Below are 6,487 nucleotides of genomic sequence, written 5' to 3' on the forward strand. Positions count from 1 at the left end.
TTAATTACAACCATGCACCCAAAATACACAATTATGCCCACAACGGCCAAATTAGGAAAATGCCCTCATAATTAACATATGAACCCATATGCATGCATTCACCATCATATAATAAGATAATTCACGTAAACATGCATATAATCATTAAATACTATAATAAATCAATTATGGCCCTCCCAGCCTCCTAATCAAAGTTCTAAACCTTATTAGGAAATTTGGGGCATTACAATGTGGCTATATTAATTAATCACAACCAAGCACCCAAAATACACAATTACGCCCACAGCGGCCAAATTACCAAATTACCCTTATAATTAAAAATACTCCCATATGCATGCATTTACCATCATATAATAATATAATTCACATGAACATGAACATGCATATGATCATTAAATAGTATCATAATTCAATTATGGCCCTCCCGGCCTCCTAATCAAGGTCTTAATCCTTATTAGGAAATTCGGGGCATTACAGTCAGGGTCAGGGTCCCAAACATTAAGCAAACTCTCATATAGATTAAAGACCAAACATATTAGTAAGAGTATCACATGCACCCAAACATTTTTCATGGACAGCTTCTCTGTTCTTATATCAGATAAAGTATAATAAAATGGTTTAAATTGAGGAAAATGGATTGACAATATATCAAGAACAAACTGAACAAAGTACTTATAAATAGACTAGGGAAAGAACATCATAGTGAAGAGGGAATATTGATTGAACCAGCACCTAGTCTGATCCAATCCCCATTGCAAGAGTGGTCTGTGTTAGGAACTGTATGAATATAATCAAGCAAATGAAATTTTTAATCCAACAATCAATTATTCTAGCAACATAAATACTTAAACTCAACCTAAGAAAATATCCCATAAGAAAATTTTCACATGGATTAAAAATTGCCAAATATGGGTCTTAGCCATATTATTACAAAGACCCAAGAAAATGTGATGATATTGCTAAGACCCATGTGAAATTTCTGAAGCTGATTTTGAATTTTTTCTATGCACAGGTCAAATTATAGCAGCTGATGCCAAAAAAAACTAATCACATTATGTACATAAAACTTATCTCCTCAAAGCTATATCATTATCATTTTTTTTAGTAAACAAAACTTCTCTTTGTTAATCATAATAATCATCTATCATAGACATCAACACTTTTGAGAACATGATATGATTGGAAACATGAGGCTCTTGCGAAATGGTGAGCCAACTTATATGGAGACCATTTAATAAAAACAATATAGCCAAATATTATAGTAGCCATTTATGGCTGTGAAATTTTTTATTTAATCATAATCATAAGATAAATCAGTTTAACATAAAATAATAGTTTTGTACTCCTATGATAGTTGCATCAAACTAAAACATCATATCTCCAATACAAAAACAAAGAAACATAAACATACATACACTCCACTGTTCAAAACTCAAGATTGGGATTTATTCTACATGAGTAATAAATGGTTCAATTAATGTGGTGCTATTCTTTGTTAGCTGTGTTTTAGTGTCTCAGTTTCACAGATTCTAGACCATTCATATGTAAGACAATGGCATCAACCCCCAGCTAATCTGAGAAGCCTTTCCAGTTTCCATAATACTTTCCTTACTATTTTGTTTCTCTCATCCGTTTTCAATAAAAAATCGAGGATACCATACTAACCTATTATTTGTTACCTTATCTGAGTAAGGACAGTATTTTGCAACTCTCACTGTCTCTGAAGCCTAATTCAGATTTTGAATGACAAAGTGAGATTTCAGGGAGAGGTCTAAAATGGTCAAAAATATAATCCATTCATTCATGAAGTCCCAGTTCTATTTTCCTTTTTCTTTTTTGGATTTGGTGAGCTATTCTATGATGTTGTTTATGTTCTCCCCCTCTCTTAATAACATTTTTTTATCACTAAAATGACCAATGCTTTCTTTCACTCCCTCTGTAGTTTTTAGGTCTAAGAGTAGTGATGCTGGCTAGCTGACTTAGGCAAACTGCTCAGCAGAGTCACCAAAACAAAGAAACAGTCACTTTCACTTTAAAAGAGATTGTCAAGCAACAAGAACAAAGCATTTCGATTGGAGGTGTTACTATGCTTTTTTTATTTGCATGTACAATTATTTAATTATCAAAGAATAAAAAATGGGCTAAAAATGGTTAGTTACTATTTGATTATTATTTTAAAAAAAAGTAAGTTGTAGAAGAAGATTTTTATGGTAATATTTTGAAGAAATGTTACTACTCCTTGTCTTAAAAAATAAATATTTAGTATTATGATTGGAGTTGTATTGAAAAGTTAAGGAATCTACATCAAATTGGAATAGTCAAAGTTGCTTTCACTTTCCAACAGAGAAAAAAGTTTGCAAGTCAGTACTAGAATAACATTGGTGGATACCAGAAACTATTCTCAATTTTGGGATAGTTAAGTTATAGTCTTCTTTATTTGAATTTTTGTATGTCTATCATAAACAAAGAAGAAGAATAAATCTCTCTACACTCCAGAAACCAAGACTAGAGTTCATTTTCTCTCTTTAAGATATAGCAATATATGATCATCAACATACATACACTCCACTATTCTCCAATCACAAAACCAAACCAATATTTGGCTCAAAAAATACCTCAACTCATTTGATAATAATTAATAATTTTAAAGCATCACCTATGCATCTCAAAAAATAAAATAAAAGACATCACCCCAGTCTCTGAATGTTGATTTCTTACAAAAATACAAACAACAAAGAAATGAAACCCAACTTTTCATTATCCTCATTCTCAGGACAACCAATGAGAGCAAGAAAAATGATAATTATAAAATCAAGAACATAAACAATAAGTGAAAAAAGAACAAGAAAATCCAAGCCAGTAATTCCCTTTGCTCTGTCTAAAAACAAAACAAACATATAATTAATGCTTTCCAGCCACAACAATAGTTCAGTACATTTGGCTGAAATTTAAAGTTATGGAAGGATTACTGATTGTGTTCTTAATGAGTGTTGGATCTTAAAACACTACCCCAATCATAACAGATAACAGAGGCAATTTTCAGAGCTCAAAGACAACAAAACTCACCTCCTCAGCTGCATCCTTAGCAGTCTTGAAACGCCGTGACCTTTGCTGGTTCATCTTAGCTCGAGGCGCAACACCATCTACAGAAAATAAATCCAAAACAGAAACTTTCAATCAACAATTTACAACTGAGCCTACAGCACTTGAATAAAGAAATAAGTGCTACACAGGTCCAACTATAGTCTATGATATAATCTAGTTCTCTAAAAATCATTGGATATAAATGCAACTGAGTACACAATAAATAGATATTGTAACAAACAAACAAAAGTTCATGTTAAATACCTCCATACTCCTTGTTTTGTGGATCGATGTAAGAATCAGGGAGTACAAAGATAACTCCAGGTAGACCTGTTCAAGGCAAAAAGTTAAGATCATGACTATTGAACTTCCATAAACTTTCGATAGTAAACTTTTGTGTCACATTAAACTACCATTAAACTTCTCTGACTCTTCTTCGGTCATTACAGCTTGAAAGCATGTGTAAGTTATTGTGCTACAAGCATAAATTTTCTTTTTTGCCTCTTCCATACTGTATCCAAGAAAGCAATTATTACAAGGCTAAATTATTTTGAATACAAATCTAATCTGGAGTACAAAACTAATAACATGTTACATGTCTTGAGACATAAAAGAATTTGCATAGGCCCTTCAAACTAACGTAAATGAAAGCAAATTATTATTATTTTTATATAAAAAAATGAAGAAACAGAAGACAAACCCAGTATCATAATCAATTTATTATCCAACTATTCAAATTTTCTCTCCATCAACAGGGCAACATAAAATCTTTTTCCAAAAATCGGTGCCAGGCCGCTGAAAACCAAAAATTTATATGAATCATTCTGCTAACTAGCTCTTCCAGTACAAAACAAAAACATGTTTAAAATGAAACCATTCATGACATGTAGTGATGTAGTAAAGAAACAAAGATGAAAACATGACATGTAGTGATGTAGTAAAGAAACAAAGAAGAAAAAGTTAAAACACATACATCCAAATAATTCAAAACATAAATATATAAATGAATAAGAAAAGAAAAAAGAAAAGCCCATTTGATAATCATTTACCCTGGTACATAATGAACAAAAAGAAACCAATAAAAGGCATTACCCAAAGAAATAGAATTCATGAAAATTTCTACTCATTTCTAATCTTATAAAATACAATAATAGAAGAAAAAGGAAAAAAAAAGGGGCAACATATACCATATAAATATATATATGTATATAGTCAGAGAAAGGGTGAGTTAGACCTGATGTTTAAGCCCCTGGCACAGGTTTCCTCATAGGTACGAACCATTTCTTCAGGGGAAGGTTTGTGGTCCTTGGGGAAATCCATGACGATGAGCCAGTGGTTGTAGTCACATCCCTCGAACAGTATCGTGTCGGGCCCAATTTCGTCGTTCTGGTTGTTGCTATTGCCGTATGCTGATCGGGCAGACAAGAGAGAGAGAGACGACGATCTGAACTGGCGAGATTAACGGAGCAGAGGCCATGAATGCTCTACCAAAGGAGGGAAATCTACCGAAATGAAGCCCTGGAGTGGAGGTGATGAGGAAGACGGTGCAAAAATTGCAGAAGTGGCAGCAAGAGAGCGACCGAGTGTGGAGATGGTGCTGCTGATAGTTCGGCGAAGGCGGAGAGAGGTCAGCGCCATGGCTGCTTTTTGCGGTGGTGATGTAGATGATCAGGGGTAAATCGATAGCCCCCTGAGATATGTTGAAGGAGAGGAAATGGGTCTCAGGTCTCAGAAATGTTGAAGGAATTGAATGAAAGGAATTTTCAGGTCTCTCGGGTCTCTCTACTGGAATTAAGGAAATGTTGAAGGAGAGGAAATGGGTCTCTCAGGTCTCACAAATTTTCAGGTCTCAGAAATGAAAAAAAAAGGCTAAGGGGCGGGATGGTGAAATATTACCGCCCTTTTTCATGCCCAATATAATACTCTAGCATAATACTTTTTTATTAGTATTATATTCATGTGTTATGGAAATGGGTATTTGGTGTAGTGAATGCAACATGCTCACGTGAATGATTCTCCCAAGGGCCACCTCACTCATGTTAATAGTGATATACCTATCCACGGTTTGCAAAACACGCCATATGTTGGTCACGTGACCACTTTTAATCAAACCATGCACTTAGTCGATGATACTGGAACCACATCCTTGAAGAAGACTACTTCAGCGCAAGACAATAAGAAGAAATCCAAGGCCAGTTTCCATGGGGCTCTCAAAGTAAATAGTCCCAAAAAAAATTGTCCAAGAGAAGAGGTAAGGAAACACCTAACACCCACAAAGGTTGTTTCAGATTGCCTTGCGAATCTTTGAATGTCACGGCTAGCATAGTTGCGTCCCATCCTTTACCGAAGTCGGTTGGGGGAGATGCGGAGATCACTTCTGAGTCGGTGGTCCCTGAGGAACAGGGCCATCAGACATTATGAATTGCTTATCTTGGAACATTCAAGGTCCGGGGAATGATTGAACGTTCCAAATTTTACATTCTCATGTACGGGAGTACGCTCCTCACATTATTTTTCTTTCTAAAACGTTACTGTCTCACTCGGCACTGGAATTAATTCATGTTAGAGTGGGATTTTTTGGAAATTTGGTTGTTGATAAGGTGGGGAGAAGTAGTGGCTTATGCTTGTTTTGGACAGACATAATTGTTGTTGATTTGGTAGAGTATTCTTGGAACTACATTGATGTGTTTGTTACATCACATGATTCACTAAAGTGGTGTTACACTAGGTTATATGGGGAGCCAGATAGCAATCGCCGGTACCCGTTTTGGAATCTCCTAAAAAGATTGAAAGATAGGTTTAGTGGTCCGAGGAAACCACTATTCATGGAAAAGAAACCTCGGTGCAACGTCATAGTGGGAGGATTGTGAGACAACCTGTTCGCTACGAACATGAGGCACATGTCCTTATTTCTGATACAGACAATAGATGATCCTGAAAAGGAGAAATGGCAAGAGGTCATGAACCAAGAAATATAATCTATGTATTCCAATTATGTCTTATAACTTTTATATCCACCTGAAGATGGCAAGCCCATTGGGTGCAAATGGATATACAAGAACTAAAGAGGTGTAGATGGGAAAGTGGAGACTTTCAAAGCAAGGCTAGTAGCCAAAGGCTACACTCAGAGAGAATGTGTTGACTATGAAGAAACATTTTCTCTTGTGGTCATGCTTAAATCCATTCGCATCCTCTTATCCATAGCTGCCACCTATGACTATGAGATATGACAAATGGACGTCAAGATAACTTTTATGAATGACTATCTTGATGAAAGTATCTATATGGTACAACCAGAAGGGTTCGTCAAGAATGGGGAATATCAAAAGGTGTGTAAGTTGCTGAAATCCATTTATGGACAATAGCAAGCATCTAGATCTTGGAATACCACCTTTGATGAAAC

At 35.2% G+C, this 6,487-nt stretch overlaps 1 pseudogene; it reads right to left on the minus strand.

The window, feature by feature from the left end:
• Positions 1–3,296: 3,296 nt before the first annotated feature.
• Positions 3,297–4,722, minus strand: LOC133793509 (multiple organellar RNA editing factor 1, mitochondrial-like; annotated as a pseudogene).
• Positions 4,723–6,487: the final 1,765 nt, after the last annotated feature.

The sequence above is a fragment of the Humulus lupulus genome, chromosome 8 (genome assembly GCF_963169125.1).
Source record: "Humulus lupulus chromosome 8, drHumLupu1.1, whole genome shotgun sequence".
NCBI classification, from domain to species: Eukaryota; Viridiplantae; Streptophyta; class Magnoliopsida; order Rosales; family Cannabaceae; genus Humulus; species Humulus lupulus.